The sequence below is a fragment of the Bos grunniens genome, chromosome 3 (assembly GCF_055505025.1).
Source record: "Bos grunniens cultivar Pamir isolate PY7600 chromosome 3, Bosgru_T2T1.0, whole genome shotgun sequence".
In the NCBI taxonomy this organism is placed as follows: domain Eukaryota; kingdom Metazoa; phylum Chordata; class Mammalia; order Artiodactyla; family Bovidae; genus Bos; species Bos grunniens.
This window is the reverse complement of record NC_141167.1, coordinates 77,701,888-77,721,103: the sequence shown is the minus strand read 5'-3', so window position 1 is coordinate 77,721,103 and position 19,216 is coordinate 77,701,888. Positions and strand designations below refer to the sequence as shown.

The 19,216-nt window shown below is 39.6% G+C and overlaps 1 long non-coding RNA gene across 1 annotated transcript; it reads right to left on the bottom strand.

The window, feature by feature from the left end:
• Positions 1-3,821: 3,821 nt before the first annotated feature.
• On the bottom strand, positions 3,822-17,733 carry LOC147375881 (uncharacterized). Its single transcript, XR_015160561.1, has 2 exons — positions 17,508-17,733; positions 3,822-6,142 (listed from the first exon to the last, which is right to left on the bottom strand). It is a non-coding gene; the product is annotated as an uncharacterized LOC147375881 (long non-coding RNA).
• Between the last annotated feature and the right edge of the window lie 1,483 nt (positions 17,734-19,216).

Sequence of the window (19,216 nt, the reverse complement as noted above, 5' to 3'; positions counted from 1 at the left end):
ACTGGGCATTTTAAAGGCAGAATGAGGGAATAAGGAGAGGGATGGGCGGGACTCAGAGTGAGAAAGTGAACAACTACAAAAATCAAGAAGGAAGGGTTGGTCCAAGAGAATCCCATCTGAGTTAGTCAATTGGCATTTATTGGATCATGCTCTATGATAGCTAATTTTACATAAAAGGCATTATTTACTGTCAAAGGTATTAATATTACCAGTTTAGCCATAGTTTTGTCTTTATGGAGCTTATGGTTAGCAAGAAAGAAGTTATTACAAATGTGATGTGTTCCTTTTTCTTCCATTGGAAATATTTCCTTTGATTTTTTTGACTTCTCGCAGTTCCTAGCAGGGAAGTTGTCTTTTTCTCTTGCTACATCAAATAAAAGTAGAGGACATCTTGTTAAAAATTTCATGTAGGTTTGGCGAGAATTGGCATTTCACTGCACACTAGGTCCAAAATTTAGGGCAATGTTGATTCAGAGTGGCAGCTTCTCAGACACTGGGTTGGGATACGGTGCTTGAAAATATTTTCTTGCTAAGTATGATATTGAAAGTACATGGTTTGGAACCTTTCAAAAGAAAGAAAAAAAAAGCTATCAGAAGGTCTGGCACGCCTTATATCTAAGCAGGTGTAGCTTTTGTATAATTTAAAGTCAAACCAAACTACCTTATATTTATGGTCAAATTTTGTCTTTCCAAGTGTAACTGAAAATGTTATTATCATAGGACTATTATGCTATGCTGAAGATTATAAGCTGAAACCCTCAGACTAAATTTTAAGGCACTGTTTTGAATTTAAGCTATTGCTGTTTGAAAATTCTAAAAGCTATAATAACATTTTACATTTTGTACTTTTTCATCCAGCAGGATTTTAGAATTTGACCCCATTTGGTAAACAACAGTATGATCAGACTTCTTTTCAGAGCTTCTTTCAGTCTTAGAAGTTGTTTCTCCTAGTGTACTCATCTACCAGGAATATTAAACACTGATGAGAATGGAACATAAAACACACTTCTTTCTCTCCAGAGTCCCAGGAAGTTTGAATTCTGATTTTAGTCTCTATATCTTTGTAATGCACCTGTGAAATTCCCTGAATACCTTACCCTGGAAGGCATTAATACCTAATATAGACTCTTTATTCCTGAATCTAAGCTGCCAGTTTCTCAGCATGGAAAAAGTAAAGTGGTCCGGAAGCTCATGCCACCAACTCAGACAAAGGCGGTGCTAACTCCCAGGATAAGCTGTCTGTTTATAAGAGGGGGAACAATCTTTAGCTGGTATGGGGGCTTTAGAACACTGTTTCAGGGTAAGAGATTTCAATCCAACAGGGATTGAGTATTTATTATGAACTGGGCCTGTGTAACACACTTGAACATTATGTCATCTAATCTTGAGAGACTAGCATTAAGACTCACTATCATTACTATTTTACAGAGAAGGAAATTGACACTTATATTTGAAACATGAGAGTTCTTTTGATTAATATTTTCATGATGTATCTTTTCTAGACCTTTATTTCCAAACTTTCTATGCATTTTAACAAGTCTCTTGCAAACTATATATTTTTCTTTCTTGATAATCTCTGTTATTTGGGCTTCCCAGGTGGCTCAGGGGTAAATAATCCACTTGTCAATGTAGGAGATGCAGGAGATGCAGGCTCAATTGATCCCTTGGTTGGGAAGATCCCCTGGAGGACGGCATGGTAACCTACTCTAGTATTCTTGCCTGGGAAATCCCATGGTCAGAGGAGCCTGGTGGGCTGCAGTCCATGGAGTCGCAGAGTCAGACACCACCGAGCACGCTCACACAGTTTGGTTACTCTTTTTGCATTTATTATGACTATTGGCGTTACTGGATTTGCTTCTACTATCTCAGCTCTGCTTTCTGGTTATCATCCTTTCCCTTTGTCCCTACCCTTCTCCCCCCTTCCTTCTCTTTCTCCATTCCTTTCCTTCTTTCGTCCTCTTTCTTTCTTTTTTTCTCTCTTTCTTTATTGTTGTGATAGTTTTAGACATACTGCCTGTTTTTGTTCCTTTCTTGGTGTGGAAACTAAAATTGTATAAACATGTACACACATATACATGCAGTATACATGTGTTTTATACAAATATATGTGATTATATACAGTTTTACATGTATGTTACACACATAACAACTTTGCCTCTATTTACACAAAAAGATCCTTGTTTACATAGAGTCTATGGGTATTTTTATAATGTCTGAGATTACTTTTATTTTGCTTCTACTCTTGAAAGATAATGTGGCTGAGTATAGAATTTTAGGTTAAGCATTCTTTCCCTAAGGTTTTAGAAGATATCATTATGTTATTTTCTGGCATCTATTGCTACTGACGAGAAATCTACTGATAGTGAAAACATTAAGAAACTTGTTTATTGTCATTACTTTTAGGTGTTCTCTCCTTTCCCCTGGTAGTTTTAAAAAAATTTCTCTTTACATATTGATATTCTGTTGATTTACTCTGATGTCTAGATGCAGACTTATCTTTGTTTATCCTGCTTGTACTTAGAGTGCTCTTTTAATAGTGCTCATAGACTTCTTCATATTTTAAGCCATTTTATCTGCCTTATCTTTGAGTATTGTATCAACTGCATTCCTTCTAATACCCTTCCTGGAACTGCTGCTGCTGCTAAGTCACTTCAGTCGTGTCCGACTCTGTGCGACCCCATAGACGGCAGCCCACCAGGCTCCCCTGTCCCTGGGATTCTCCAAGCGAGAACACTGGAGTGGGTTGCCATTTCCTTCTCCAATGCATAAAAATGAAAAGTGAAAGTGAAGTTGCTCAGTCGTGTCCGACTTCCTGGAACTACTGTTAGTTAATTTGTCTTTTGTCTTTTAACTACTATTTCATATAGAAATAATTTTTTCATCATGCTATTCTGAATTCTGATGAATTTTCCAGTGCTTCTACCTGCTAGATGCCAGTAGTACACTTAACCCTGCCAGTTAAGATGATCAAAAATGTCACCGGCTATTGCCAAATCTCTCTTGGTTGGGTGACTCAGTGGTAAAGAATCTGCCTACAATGCAGGAGAGCCAAGTTTGATCCCTGAGTTGGGAAGATCCCCTGAAGAAGGGAATGGCTACTCACTCCAGTATTCTTGCCTGGAGAAGTCCATGGACAGAGGAGCCTGGTGGGCTATAGTCCATGGGGTCACAGAGAGTTGGAAACAACTGAAAAACTAACAGTAAATTTATGCTCTGTTGATTTTTTTAAAGTAACTTTTTTGAGTGTTAATTTTCTTTGTCTATTTTGGAATTTGATGTGTAGATTTATTCTCTCACCCTCTCTGCCGTTTAGTGCTGTTGTGGTCACCATCACTGACCCCTTGGCTCAAAGACCAGAAGCAGTTCTTATGTTGGTGACTCAAGTCCCTGTCTCATGGTGACATTAAGGATATCACAGATTCAGGCACTGAGTGGCTAGGCTCAGGTACTGGTCAATATTTATGTATTTTTACTTTACCTGCCTGGGCATTCAGCTTCCTGCAAGACATTGCTTCAGAGAGTTCTGTGTAGCAGTTTTTCTCAACTTATTCTTAAAACCTGCTTTTATACAGTGAAACTTGGTTTCTTTTCCCATGTCTCCATTGTGCACAGGAACCAAACTCATGGCTTCCACTGCACCTATACCCAGAGTCTGGAAGGCACTCCATTTCACACGGCTGTCTGGTTCTGTGCTATGGAGATGCTTATCTTGATTGTAAGCAGAGTTTGGTGTTTTTTAAATTCTCATTCCATAGGTCATCTATCAGTACTACGATTGGAACACAGGCTTAAGGAGGATGAAGGGGGTTCAAAGTGTGGACTTAGATGATAAATGTTACACTTTATTTAAAATTCATGACTGCTGAAAAGAATTTAAGTTCATTTTTTGGTGTCACTAGTCCAAGATTTTCCCACCTAAGACATTAACATTTTGGGCCAGATAATTATTTATTAGTGTGAGAAGAGATGTCTTGTGCATCATAAAATGTTTAGCAGCGCCCTTGTCCTCTATCAGCTAAATGTCAGGGGCAGCATCTCCCCTTCCTCTCAGTTGTGATGACCAAAAATATCTTCAGATCTTGTCAAATATACCCTGGGGTCAAGATCGCTCCTAGTTGAGAACTACTGCTCTTGTCTGTGAATTTCTCTTCTTCTTATCCTTGGTTACATAAAATCAATACTTGATGCTTTACATATGTGAAGAAAATGTAAACTGATTTTTTAAATTTAGCTTACCTTTTTAGAGTATATATTGTTATAGCACTGGATTTACAATGCATTCAATTAAAAAGAGTTTCAAGATGGTATTGTCTGATTTTGCTTTAAATTGGTTTTAGATCTTGGTGACTTGGAAGAATGTTCTGGAGGGCAGCAGAAGCACAAAAGCAACTGGCCTTGAATACTTGCCCTTTGTCCTTGACATTTTCTTGTCTAATTCCTCTGACAGAACTGCATCTAAGATACAATATTACTTTCACAAGTAGTGTCATTTACTAATTGCTACCCACACCCAGCCCATTGTTAATAGATGATTCTGTCAAGCTAGGGCTTTGGGAAAAATACATGGAGGCTGAGGTTGTTGTGTGACAGACTCTTTACTTCTCCCAGCTTGAGTGGGGTAGAAAAGCAACATACTTAGTGCATTAGGGGCTCACTGGCCTGGCCCCTTCCTGAGAGCTCTACTCATTCTTTCAGGAAATTTAAGACTGAGGCTTGGCTTTGACATGACATTTTGCAGTAAAGAAGAGCAGTTCTGCTCCTGTTGGTGAAGGGCTGAGACATGACCTCCTCTGGTCCTAGACTAAGGTTGGAGTGAGGGGTAGACACTTGCTACCTTCCCATAAGAAGGAATGACGGTACGGAGCGCTCAGGCAGGTGTCTGGTAGGTGGCAGTTTAATTGATGCCTGCTGGCAGGGCTCAAAGAGGTTAGCCTGAAGAAGTGAAGCCAGATGGGAAGGTGGGAAAACCAAGGGGAACATGTCCTCTCCCCAGGGGATACTGGCCTTGAAACACAAGCCCTTCTGTTTCTGTTCTCTCGGTATTACAAAGGAAGCTCTTTCTAACAGACACTCACTGTTCTTCTTTTGTCAGGCAGGTCCTTCCCTCAAGGTCTGGAGGGTGTTCTTCTACTCAGGTATTAGATGACCGTGTGAACCAAGGTGTGGCTTTTGTGGACTTCAGGTTGATGAATGACAATGTTGTTATAGATTAGTCAGTTGCCAAGGAACACTTCCTCTCTTCATGGTTCTATATATTTCCTAGCTTCATAGGGCCTCAGGTTCCAGAATGCAGGCATTATTAATAGAAAAAAAAAAAAAACCAAAAACAAAAAATGAGACCTACCTCTCTCTACCTGTTGCCATCATAGAGCTAGAGGCACAGTAACTTAATGTCTTTGTTCAGAGGACTATTTATTGGGTTTGCTGTCAGTTCCACTTCTTGACTTCTTGGCTTGGGCTCTTTCCATGCCCCAGCATTTACATTGTCTGAACAGGAAGGACGTGGATTTGCTGCTATCACTGATCCAGATACTCCCAAGATTTTTCAATATGAATTCTGTTAGTCAGGGCCCAGACAGTGAAACAGAGACACTATGAGTGTTATCAAATCACCGATTTATTGTAGGAATTAGACTTTAAAAAACTGTAGGAGGAGATGAGATATTGAACTTCAACAAGAGGGAACTTGAGAATAAGAAAAGTGGCTAACTCATCTTCTCAAGGCACTGATGCAGGTGAATAAGTTGGAGTCATAGGGAAAAATCTGAGAATCAAGGTATTTCCAGCCATTGAAGCAGGAATGAGAACAGGAAGTTATGTAAGGTCTATGAAAAGCTGATGATCTGTACAGTTGCTGCCTCTACAGGTCCACAGCCAAATGCCTGGTGGTGGGCATGGGCAGACAAGGAAGAGCTGGAAACCTGGTGGAGGAGAGCAAAGATAAGCCAGGACCTGCTGAGCAACTGTTCCTCACTGTATCTCTCCTCAATGGTCTTCATGGAGTAATGCCCACTGCTTCACTTCTGGCGGCCAAATCCCATACTCATTTCTCTTTTGGCCAACTCTAACCTGGTGGGCTGCCATCTCTGGGGTTGCACAGAGTCGGACAGGACTGAAGCGACTTAGCAGCAGCAGCAGCGACCTGGAACAATATAAAGGAGGGGATACTGAGGAGCTTGGCTTCCAGCTTAATAATGTTAATATTAATATTAGGTATGTTAATCAAGTCTACTACCAAGAAATGCCCAACATCCTATAGGGGAGACTGCAAAAACATCTAGTTACCACACACATTGTATCATCTAGGAGTTCATTCAGATTTACCTCTAAGTGGCATTGTAGATTGTATTTTATAAAGATGGCCATACAAATAGGTTTATTCAATTCTCTGTGCTCTCTTTGTAGTGTGACTTACACCGCTGAGAGGTGGGGCTCCCAAGTGGTCGATCCTAGGTCTCCATCCTATGAATCTAGGTTCTGATTAAGTATGGCAGAAGTGATACCTTGTGACTTCTGAGGCTAGGTCATAAAAAGGATACAACTTCTGCTTTTCTTTTTTTCTCTCTCTTCTGTCTCTCTCTCTGGACACTCGCTCTTGGAATCTAGCCACCAGTTGTAAGGAAGCCAAGGTTATGTGGAAAAACCACAGGATGATCTATCCCCTGGCCTTTGCATCTCCCAGCTGAGGTTCAGACATTATGAACAGAAACAAGCCATTTCCTCACAGTGCCCTGTGCATTGCTTATCCACAGAAGATCTGAGATATAATAATCATTTTTTAAACGATTTTGTTTATTTTTGGCTCTGCTGTGTCTTTGTAGCTGCATGGGCTTTTCTCTAGTGGTGGTGAGTGGGGGCTACTCTCTAGTTTCGGTGCATGGGCTTTGTAGTTCCTGGGCTCTAGAGCACAGGCTCAACAGTTGTGGTGCAAGGGCTTAGTTGTTCCGTGGCTTGTGAGATCTTCCCGGACTAGGGATCAGACCCCTTTCTCCTGCATTGGCAGGTGAATTCTTTGCCACTGAAACCACAGAGAAGCCCACTTATTATTAAGTCACAAGGACTTTGGGGTAATTTTTTATGTAGCAACAGATAACTTTAACAGGTGGACCCTGGAAATCTCCTCTTCCGTCTGTCCCCACAATTCCCCATCTTCCTTTTATATCCCTCTGACAGCATTCCTGGCTCCATCCTATTCCCATCAAAATATACTCAAGGCCAGTAGAATCCATTTTTGGTTCTGTCCTAGAAAAACTAAGATATAGGCTCGTAATCATTAGATTGCAACTCCTACAAGCCAACAATCCATTTACTAATACTGATAACCCTTCATAGCATAACTTTAATGTTATTAGGTTAGGTAATTAACCTCTAGGAAGTAGGATAGGGAAGAACAAGAAGGGGAATAGGAAAAAAAAATCCTTTTATGATACTGTTTGTGTGGCAGAGCAGCGACTAGCGTCTAGTGAGCGTTTAATAAGAATACACTGAATAAATGGACACATTGCTAAATGATGACTTAAGCATTAGGAGAAGACTCACATGAATTTGTGTGGGGCATTATTGCAGTTTATGTAAAAGACAGTTTAGGTAGTAGATGGTGCAGGAATTCTGCCCCGCAATGGAGGAGATGAGAGATCTAGATTGGGCCTAGACATGACTAGGTGGACCTGAAGTATTTGCATTTATTCTGAGGCAGGTTGAAGAATCTGTAAGACCAGTGTGTGTTGGGGGGTGCTTTAAGTGCAGTAGTTACTCTATTTATTTGCAGGTTTACTTCGCATAGTTTCAGTTATCTATGGTCAACCACTGTCTGAATATATTAAGTGAAAAATTTCAGAAATAAACAATTGCATGCCATTCCAAGTTGCGTGATGCAGCCCCATGTTGTCTCACTCCTTTCTTCCCTGAGAATTGAATCATTCCTTTGTCCAGTGTATCCATGCCATGTAAGCTACCCACTTGCTGGTCACTTAGTAGCCATCTTGGTTATCAGATCTACTGTTGGAGTATTGCAGTACTTGTGTTCAAGTAACACTTATTTTACTTAAAAATGGACTCAAAATGTAAGAGCAGGGAGGTTGGCAATTCAGATATTCCATAGAGAAGCCAGAAAGTGCTTCTTTTAAGTGAAAAGGTGTAAGTTCTTGACTTAACAAGGAAAGAAAAAAATTGTACTCTGAGGTTGCTATGATTTACAGTAAGAATGAATCTTCTATCTTTGAAATTGTGAAGAAGGAAAAAGAAATTTGCTCTAGTTTTGCTGTCACAGCTCAAACTGCAAAAATTATGGCTGCAGTGCATGATAAATGCTTGGTTAAGATGGAATAGGCATTGCATTTGTACAGTGTGATGTTTTGAGAGAGAGAAATTACATTTCCATAGCTTTTATTATAGAATAAATAATTGTTCTATTTGATTATTAGCTACTATTGTTAATCTCAGAGTACTTAATTTATAAATTAAATTTTATCTTAAATATGTATATACAGGAAAAAAACAGTATATTTGGGGTCTAGCACCACCTGCACTTTGGGGCATCCACTGGGGCTTTGAAACCTATCCTTGGAGTAAGGGGAGACTGCTGGAAGTGTTATCCATACACAAAGCAGGGGATTTTTTGATTGCCAATTAGGTAAGGATAGGTCATAAATTCTGGGATTACTTTGGACTATAATGAGCAGCATTATAACCTTGTAGGCTCGAGCATCCACATTCTTCACCAGCAGGGCACTGCAGTCTGTTTATTATAAAAGCACATGAAGAGACAGTTTGATGCTCTTCCTAGGCAGATGCTATCACAGGTTTTTAAACTAATATCACTCAAGGATGGAGGTTCTAGGAATCTTGAGCCATATGGGCTCTGACTGGGAATTTTGTGGCCACCTAGATTGATAACAGTACATCAGAAGTCTGGGTGAACCTGGCCAAGGCCTTGGTTCTGGAGTCCAACAGAACTGTGTTTAAATCTTAACGCTACTGCTACCTGTGATTTTGAGCAAACTACTTAGCCACCTTAAACTTTAGTTTCGTTATCTTTAAATGAGGCTAACAGTAGTAAGACAATGTCAAAGAATGTTGAAACTACCGCACAATTGCACTCATCTCACACGTTAGCAAAGTAATGCTCAAAATTCTCCAAACCAGGCTTCAACAGTACATGAATCGAGAACTTCCAGATGTTCAAGCTGGATTTAGAAAAGGCAAAGGAAACAGAGATCAAATTGCCAACATCCACTGATCATCGAAAAAGCAAGAGAATTCCAGAAAATCATCTACTTCTGCTTCATTGACTGTGCTAAAGCCTTTGACTGAGAGGATCACAACAAACTGTGGGAAATTCTTAAAGAGATGGGCATATCAGACCACTTTACCTGCCTCCTAGGGAATCTGTACGCAGGTCAAGAAGAAGCAGTTAGAACTGGACATGGAACAACAGATTGGTTCAAAATTTGGAAAGAAGTACATCAAGACTGTATGTTGTCACCCTGCTTATTTAACTTATATGCAGAGTACATCATGTGAAATGTTGGGCTGGATGAAGCACAACCTGGAATCAAGATTGCAGGGAGAAATATCAATAACTTCAGATATGCAGTAATACCACCCTTATGGCAGAAAGCAAAGAGGAACTAAAGAGCCTCTTGATGAAAGTGAAAGAAGAGAGTGAAAAAGTTGGTTTAAAACTCAACATTCAAAAAACGATTATCATGGCATCCAGTCCCAAAACTTCACATATTGCTGAAGCCTGGCTTGGAGAATTTTGAGCATTACTTTACTAGTGTGTGAGATGAGTGCAACTTTGTGGTAGTTCGAGCATTCTTTGGCATTGTCTTACTTTGGGATTGGAATGAAAACTGACCTTTTCCAGTCCTGTGGCCACTGCTGAGTTTTCCAAATTTGCTGACATATTGAAAACATATTTGACATATTTGGAACTCTGCATTCAAATGGGTATATCTTTCCTTTTCTCCTTTGTTTTTTGCTTCTCTTCTTTTCACAGGTATTTGAAAGGCCTCCTCAGACAGCCATTTTGCTTTTTTGCATTTCTTTTTCTTGGGGATGGTCTTGATCCCTGTCTCTTGTACAATGTCACAAACCTCTGCCCATAGTTCCTCAGGCACTCTGTCTATCAGATTCCAAAGAATAGCAAGGAGAGTTAAGAAAGGCTTCCCCAGTAATCAGTGCAAAAAAATAGAGGAAAAGAATAGAATGGGAAAAACTAGAGATCTCTTCAAGAAAATTAGTGATACCAAGGGAATATTTCATGCAAAGATGGGCTCAATAAAGGAAAAAAATGGACCTAACAGAAGCAGAAGATATTAAGAAGAGGTGGCAAGAATACACAGAAGAACTGTATAAAAAAGATCTTCATGACCCAGATAATCATGATGGTGTGATCACTCACCTAGAGCCAGACATCCTGGAATGTGAAGTCAAGTGGGCCTTAGGAAGCATCACTATGAACAAAGCTAGTGGAGGTGATGGAATTCCAGTTGAGCTATTTGAAACCCTAAAAGATGATGCTGTGAAAGTGCTGCACTCAGTATGCTAGCAAATTTGGAAAACTCAGCAGTGGCCACAAGGCTGGAAAAGATCAGTTTTCACTCCAATCCCAAAGAAAGGCAATGCCAAAGAATGCTCAAACTACCACACAATTGTACTCATCTCACACGCTAGCAAAGTAATGCTCAAAATTCTCCAAGCCAGGCTTCAGTAATACTTGAACCATGAACTTCCAGATGTTCAATCTGATTTTAGAAAAGGCAGAGGAACCAGAGATCAAATTGCCAACATCCGCTGGATCATGGAAAAAGCAAGAGAGTTCCAGAAAAAGATCTACTTCTGCTCTATTGACTATGCCAAAGCCTTTGACTGTGTGGATCACAATAAACTGTGGAAAATACTGAAAGAGATGGGAATACCAGACCAGCTGACCTGCCTCTTGAGAAACCTGTTTGCAGTGATGGAAGCAACAGTTAGAATTGTACATGGAACAACAGACTGGTTCCAAATAGGAAAAGGAGTACGTCAAGGCTGTATATTGTCACCCTGCTTCTTTAATTCTTTAACTTTGTAAGCAAAGGTCCATCTAGTCAAGACTATGGGTTTTCCAGTAGTCATGTATGGATGTGAGTTGGACTATAAAGAAAGCTGAGCACAGAAGAATTGATGCTTTTGAGCTGTGGTGTTGGAGAAGACTCTTGAGAGTCTCTTGGACTGCAAGGAGATCCAACCAGTCCATCCTTAAAGGAGATCAGTCCTGGATGTTCATTGGAAGGACTGGTACTGAAGCTGAAACTCCAATACTTTGGCTACCTGATGCAAAGAGCTGACTCATTTGAAAAGACCCTGACACTGGGAAAGATTGAGGGCAGGAGGATAAAGGGATGACAGAGGATGAGATGGGTTGGATGGCATCACCGACTCAATGGACATGAGTTTGGATAAACTCCAGGAGTTGTTGATGGATAGGGAGGCCTGGCATGCTGCGGTTCATGGGGTCTCAAAGAGTCAGAAACGACTGAGTGACTGAACTGACTTACCCATCACTTCATGGCAATTAGATGGGGAAACGACAAAAACAGTGAGAGACTTTATTCTTTTGGGCTCCAAAATCACTGCAGATGGTGACTGCAGCCATGAATTAAAAGATGCCTGCTCCTTGGAAGAAAAACTATGACCAACCTAGACAGCAAATTAAAAAGCAGAAATATCACTTTGCCGACAAAGGTCTGTCTAGTCAGAGCTATGGTTTTTCCAGTAGTCAAATACGGATATGAGACATGGACCACAAAGAAAGCTGAGCACTGAAGAATTGGTGGTTTTGAACTGTGGTGTTGGAGAAGACTCTTGAGAGTCCCTTGGACTGCAAGGAGATCAAAGAAGACAATCATAAAGTAAATCAGTCCTGAATATTCATTGGAAGCCCTGGGAGTTGGTGATGGACAGGGAAGCCTGGTGTGCTGCAGTCCACGGGGTCACAAAGAATCAGACATGACTGAGCGACTGAACTGAACTGAAAAATAGAATCTGAACTTATTGTGTAGATTAAATACCGTTTCATATATGTAGATGTGACAGTATATTGTGTACCTTACACACACACTCATTAAATGGTACCTCTTCCTATTATTAAGATGTATTCTTTGGCAAAAGTCATTTCCTATCCAATCATCCCTTGAAAACATCAAAAGCCTTTCATTATGATGCTCTTGTTTTCCTACTTTCTGATTTTTTTCTACAATGCAAAACACTATCAGTTCATCTTTTGAGGTCAACTTCCTTCATGAAGTTTTCCCTGACCTTTCCATCTCACATCTTAGACAAAACCATACTTCTGTCACGACTTGTTCTTCTCACATGGCTCTGGGTGTGGCCTTGTCCCTTTAATAGAATTTTAAGTACCTTGAAGTCAGGGATAATGACTTACCACATTTGTACCATCTTGGAGTGTTCTAGACAATGCTGGGCAAAGATATGGTACTCAGTAAACAATGGTTGATTTTACTTTCTATTTGAAAGGTGATTAAAGTAAAATTCCTTCTTTGGAATGGATCAAAAGGTCAAGTCATGAGATGTCACTGATAGCTCTGGGCTGAGTCTAGAGAGAGGACCCCTGGGCTTCAGGAAGACTAAAGGGCTTCTGGTCACACAGCACATGCACACAGGATATGTGAGGAGACCAGGGAGCATTCAGTAAAGGAATGTGGTTTAAACAAACCAAATGATTACATATCCTGGGCTCTGCCCCTGCCTATGGCTGGTTCAAAGCCAGTGGTATGTGGCTGGTGAGGTGGGGAAGGCTTAGATGCCTGGCTTTATGGTACACACCATTAATAGGAGTCTTTTTTCTAACAGCTCCCAGATTTCTGAACAGGCCAAGGGCAGGACCTGGTCTAGAATAGAAGGTTGACAGACAACAGATCACCATGCTTAAGTCGGACTGAGAGAATGGAAAAACTGATCCACAGGAGGTCCACCCTGCCAATTCAGCGGCAGTTGGAGGAAGTGCTTTCAAAACATAGTGTGGGGAGGTTGGCAGGTCAGCACAAGGAGACATGCCAAAGCTTGAAAGTTCCCTATCTGAAACAGGGTGGATTCTACATGGCTAAATCATACCTTTTCAAAAGGTATGGTACCTCCCAACTATCTTCTGTATCTTGCCAATCTTTCAGTATAATCTGGACTGATTGACATTGTTTAGGCAAAGACCAAAGAGAGAAAAATCGTTCAAGTGCACGGTGGTGGACTTCCAAAAATAATCATAGATATCCTGTTTTATGCTAATTTTTCTATACTCCAACGGTGAACTTCATGAGTGCAAATAGACTGTAGAAGGTAAGCACTTAAGTTTCACAAAGTTAGTACTTGCTTGCATCATTGAATAACAGGTGAGTAAATGGGGCTACATTTCTAGTGCCTTCTGGTTCAGTCTCATAGGTCACATACTCAGTAATAGATCTCTAAATGGCTACAGCTTACAGTGCTATCTTATGGAAGGGATTGGGCTGGTTTTTCTTGATTGGGAAGAAATGAACCTGTTTAACTAGATGACTTCATCCTTATTCCAGTGGCTGGGCAAAAAAGACAACAAAAGACCAACATAGGCAAGAATGATGCCCATTTCCCCGGAGAAATTGGTGGGGAGGGTGATAGTCTTAGAGGGACAGGTTATGACCTGCTTGGAAGAGATGAAATAAAGTTGTGATTAACACTCACAGAGTGTTAACCTTAGGCCTAACAAGGTTAGGTTTTAAAAGAAAGCAAATTCATTGATGTGAAACGCTGTGATTATTGGCTTCAGATGACAGAGAAAGTGGAGACGTGATTTGGAAGTAGCAAACACTTTAAGCTTATTCTGCCTGATTCATGGAAATCTGTTTTTCTATAGTACTTCATTAACCATTTTATGAAAAAAATAGAAAGGACTTTCTACTTTATTCTGTAGAAACAGAAACATGTCTCTTTTCATCTCATTTCTGCCAAACACACACATAGATTCCACACTCACAATGAGGAAGAAAACTTCATAGACAAACATGAATAACAACTGTTGGACAGATTTTTTTTCCTTTACCATTGGGTTCAGGTTTCCCTGTCTTCCACATCTGTGATCAGAGAATACCTGAGAAGTCTTTTTAAGGAAATGCTACACTCTGACTTGTCACATGTGTAGAGCAAGTGAAATAGTGGCCTGGGAGAAAATTCCGTCCTTCTCTGTGAGCTGGTGGTGATTTAGTTACTAAGTTGTGTTTGACTTTTGCGATCCCATGGACAGTAGGCTGTCAGGCTCCTCTGTCCATGAGATTTCCCAGGCAAGAATACTGAAGTGGGTTGCCATTTCCTTCTCCAGAGGATCTTCCTGACCCAAGGGTCAAATTTGGGTCTCCTACACTGCAGGCAGATTCTTTACTAATTGAGCTACCAGGAAAGCCCCTCTGTGAGTTGAAGACTTTGATAAACTCTCAAGACTGCTAAAAATATTACCTTTTCCTTAGCTGTTGTTGTTTAGTCACTCAGTTATGTCTGACTCTTTGCTATCCCGTGGACTGTAGCCCACCACGCTCCTCTGTTCAGGGGATTCTCGGGGTAAGAACACTTAACTCACTTCTTAAATGAGTGGAGACTCTTAGTGCATTTCCTATCAGTGGAGGGGCTGGAAGATGGGATATGGTGGGGTGGCTGGGCAGGAAAGCTGATACTTTGGGGGAACTTGTGTGGCTCTGAAGTGATTTTTCAGAACTTCAGAAACGTGTATGAATGTCCTGAAATATCATTGTGTGAATATTTGTGTTAGTAGTACTTTCTGAATTCAAATGGCCATGATTGGCAAACAATTTAGGAGTAGAGAGAAAGTGAATTAAGATGCAGAATTAATCATCCTGAGGTTATTGATGAATGACACTTGGGAAAGATATGGTGTTGGGGAAAAAAAGTACTTATTCTACTTGGTTTGGGGAAAACCAGAACAAAACAAAAAGTATGGCTATTTAATGTCAATTTAAAGTTGAAATAGATTAGCATTTAAATGTAAAAAAGGCATAATGATAGTGGAAGAAAATACAGGCAAGATTTTCATAACCTAGGGACGGAAAAGGATGTTACCTAAAAGTGACATTTAGAGCCAAAATCCAAAGAAAAATTCAGGTTGGTTATATAAAAATATCTCCACGAGATATAGAAAGCACTATAAACAAAGTTAAAAGACAAAAAGTACATGGCTTTATTATAAAAGAGAATTATATAAGAAGTTTATAAAATCAATAAGGGGATTGTGAATACTCCAGCAGAAAAGCAAAAGACAAATTACAAATGGCCAATAATCATATGAAATAAAATTTAAAATCACCAATGATGAAATAAAAGCAAATTAAAAGAATGCTTACCATCCTATCAATAGAAAATGCTTTTAAAAATTAGTAACCAATGTTCAGCAAGACTGTGAGGAAATGGGCCCACTCATGCACTGTGGAAGGTAATGCTGTGCTATCTGACTCTTTGTGACACCACGGACTGTAGCCCGCCAGGCTCCGGTGTTCATGGGATTCTCCAGGCAAGAATACTGGAGTGGGTTGCCAGGCCCTCCTCCAGGGGATCTTCCCAATCCAGGGGTCGAACCCAGGTCTCCAGCATTGCCAGCAGGTCCTTTACCAGCTGAGCTACCAGGGGCACCCATGGAAGGGAATATATAACTGCAAATTGTATTAAGAGTAATCTTGCAAGTGTCTCAAAATGTAAAGAAATGTGCATTCTTTGACCTGGTATTTCTACTTTTAAGGATTGTATATGGAAATAATCACATACAAGTAAAGATGTGTATGCAAAACGCCTATAGCATTAATTTAACATAACAACAAACGCAAACTATCTAAACATCTGTAATTGAGAATTAGTCTTAAAAAGTTAAAGCAAAGCCATGGACTACTTTTGAAAATAATATTGCACACATACCTTTATTGCCATGGAGAAGTAGCCATGATATACTTGGTGGAAAAAGGTACCAGAAAAACACTTATAGTATAATAGGATAATTTGAATGGGAATGCTCAGGTTATACACATAAGTTTGCATAATTCTCAAAATTTCATTATAAATTTTTTAAGCATACAAAAAGGTGAAAGGATATTAAAGATCCTTATGTTTTCCACCTAGATCCAATAACTGCTAACATTTTGCAATATTTATTTCTCTTTTTCTGGACATGTACATAGACACACACACACACAGAAACACCACATATATTTGATTTTAATGAACTGCCTGATTCACGAATCTTCTATAATCATTAAGGCCCAGAATTCTGTCTGAAGAAGTTGTGAAAGCCTCTGTCTCACGAAAAGTAATGTATTTTGTCTTTAATTGCACTCTCCAAGAAAGTTTCTGCCTAATTTGGATTAAAATCAACTTTTTTTTTTTTTTTGGTGGGAGGTTATTTATTTTTTTACTCTTTAAAAAGTATTTTTTAATTCAAGGATAATTGCTTCACAGAATTTTGTTGTTTTCTGTCAAACATCAACATGAATCAGCCATAGGTATACATATGTGCCTTCCCTCTTGAACCTCCCTCACCATCCCACCTCTCTAGATTGATTCAGAGCTCTGTTTTAGGTCTCTGAGTCATACAACAAATTCCTGTTGGTTATCTATATTCTACATATGGTAATGTAAGTTTCCATCTTACTCTTTTCATACACCTCATCCTCTCCTTGGAGGGAGGTTATTGACACTATAGTTTGGGAGTCATTGTTTCTCAGATAGAAGGATGCTGAAATAAAAATTTAATAATTTAAGATAAATTGGGAATAAGTTCTAATTTTTATGCTACAAAAAGTAGCAACATTAATGTCTTTGGAAGATTTGCTTAAAAGTCTGAGTAAGGCTTTAGAAAGAGAGCTCTATCCATTAGTCTATCTCTCTTGACCTAAACTGGAGGAGGGGTGGGAAACAGACATTTTCACTTGCTAGCCAACAGCTTTCCTTCTTACAGTGATGTTGAGCAACCACTGTGCTCTGGGACTATTCCAACCAGTCAGGGAATCAGATGCTAGATAAGAAGATGCTGACAGAGTTCCTGTACACATACAAGCTCCCCTTCCGAGTTTCCCTCTTTTGTCTTGATCACCCCACCTCCATCACCCACCCCATTTCACTAGGCAGGGCAAGGATATTTTCCTGCCACTTTTCTGTGGCATCTCAGTGTAAATTATTGTAATCAACCCTCTTTTGTAATCTAACCTTTTTAGAGTGTGTGGTGTGTGTTTGTGTGCACATGTGTGTGAAAAAGTTTGGGGTGAGAAATGGCTTTCTGGAAGTAGGGAGATGGGTTTCTCTGCCCTCCTGTTTCCTACAAAGTTCTCAGATTTGATCTTTGTTACTGTTGTTTTCCTTTTAGTTTCTTACTCCCCTTTTCCACTTCCTGCTTCCCATCTCATGCTACACTCCTCTCCTCACTGGGATTTTCTCTTGATATTTCTCTTCTGCTAAAGCTGTCACTCATCTCAACTTACCTGGGCTTGGTAGTTCAATTGTGAAAGCTGATTTTCTTCTTTAGAGTTGTCTGTTAGGTTCTCTCACAATGTTCTTTCCAGTTCTGGCTTATCTCAGAATTTCCAGCAGGACAGAAGTTTCCTAATGTCTCTTAGTGCAGTGGTGCCTGAACTCAAGGTTAATGAATATTGGAGACCTGGGCAGGGATTTGATCACCAGGTTAAATGCTGGATTTCCTGTTCGTCTTTAGGAGTCCACCATGTTTGTTTTAGGATTGGTCTCTAGAGATCATGCTTTGAGTTAACATAAAGGTCAAGTTCCCCAGACTGGATATAGTCCAAGTTTATAATGGACACAGATAGGGGAAGGCTTTCAGCTTTTATTTGAAGTTTTTTTTTTTTTTTTATAATCTTACATTGTTATAGATTGATACATTAAAAAAAACTGGAAAATTTTCACTATCATCAGCTAATTTGTCATGGTTTTTTTGTACTCATATGGTATTTATCCCTCTCCTCTGCCTTCCAAAGTCAGAATTCATGGTAAGGTCCAGAATGTTTGTCAATCTCATCATATATTTGTTTTATGGATTTTTCAAGGTGAATTTCTATATCAAAATATAAAAATAAAAAAAATAAGAGGAATTGGTCATTCAAAAGGAAATGGGATAATAAAATTAGAGAACATTTGTTAGCTCTGCCAAAGTAGCAAATGAACTAATACCTGAAAGATTCAAAGCTTTAGAAAAGTTTATATTGCAGTTATCTGGCAACTATGGAGGGGCAAACATGTACCAAAATATTGCAACTAAAATAATATGCTAGAGTTCCTGAGGAATGACATGTATAATACATTAAACAGTTTAAAACAATTATAGACATTATAGCATTTACACTACGTTTACATACAACATGGCTAAAAGATCATTTAACGCTGATGTAAAGTGATGATTAACAATCTCTCAAGGCATGTTCTAGTATTTTATTTTTAATAATTCTTGCATTTTATGTTTTGTTGTTTTTCAGTTGCTCAGTTGTGTCCAACTCTTAGTGACTCCATGGACTGCAGTACGCCAGGCTTCACTGTCCTTCACCATTTCCCGGAGCTTGCTCAAATTCATGTCCATTGAGTCGGTGCCATCCAACCATCTCGTTCTCTGTTGCCCCTTCTCCTCCTGCCTTCAATCTTTCCCAGCATCGGGATCTTTCCCAATGAGTCAGTTCTTTGCATCAGGTGGCTAAAGTATTGGAGTTTCAGCTTCAGCATCAGTCCTTCCAATGAATATTCAGGATTGATTTACTTTAGGATGAACTGGTTGGATCTCCTTGCAGTCCAAGGGACTCTCAAGAGTCTTCTCAAACATCACAGTTCAAAAGCATCAATTCTTCAGTGCTTAGCCTTCTTTATAGTTCAACTCTCACATCCATCCATGACTACTGGAAAACCATAGGTTTGACTATATGGACCCTTGTTGCAAAGTAATGTCTCTGCTTTTTAATATGCTGTCTAGGTTTGTCATAGCTTTTCTTTCAAGGAGCAAGTGCCTTTTAATTGATGGCTGCAGTCACTATCTGCAGTGATTTTGGAGACCAAGAAAATAAAGTCTGTTATGGTTTCCATTGTTTCCCCATCTATTTCCCATGAAGTGATGGCCTGGAAGCCATAATCTTCATTTCTTGAATGTTGAGTTTTAAGTCAGCTTTTTCACTCTCCTCTTTCACCTTCATCA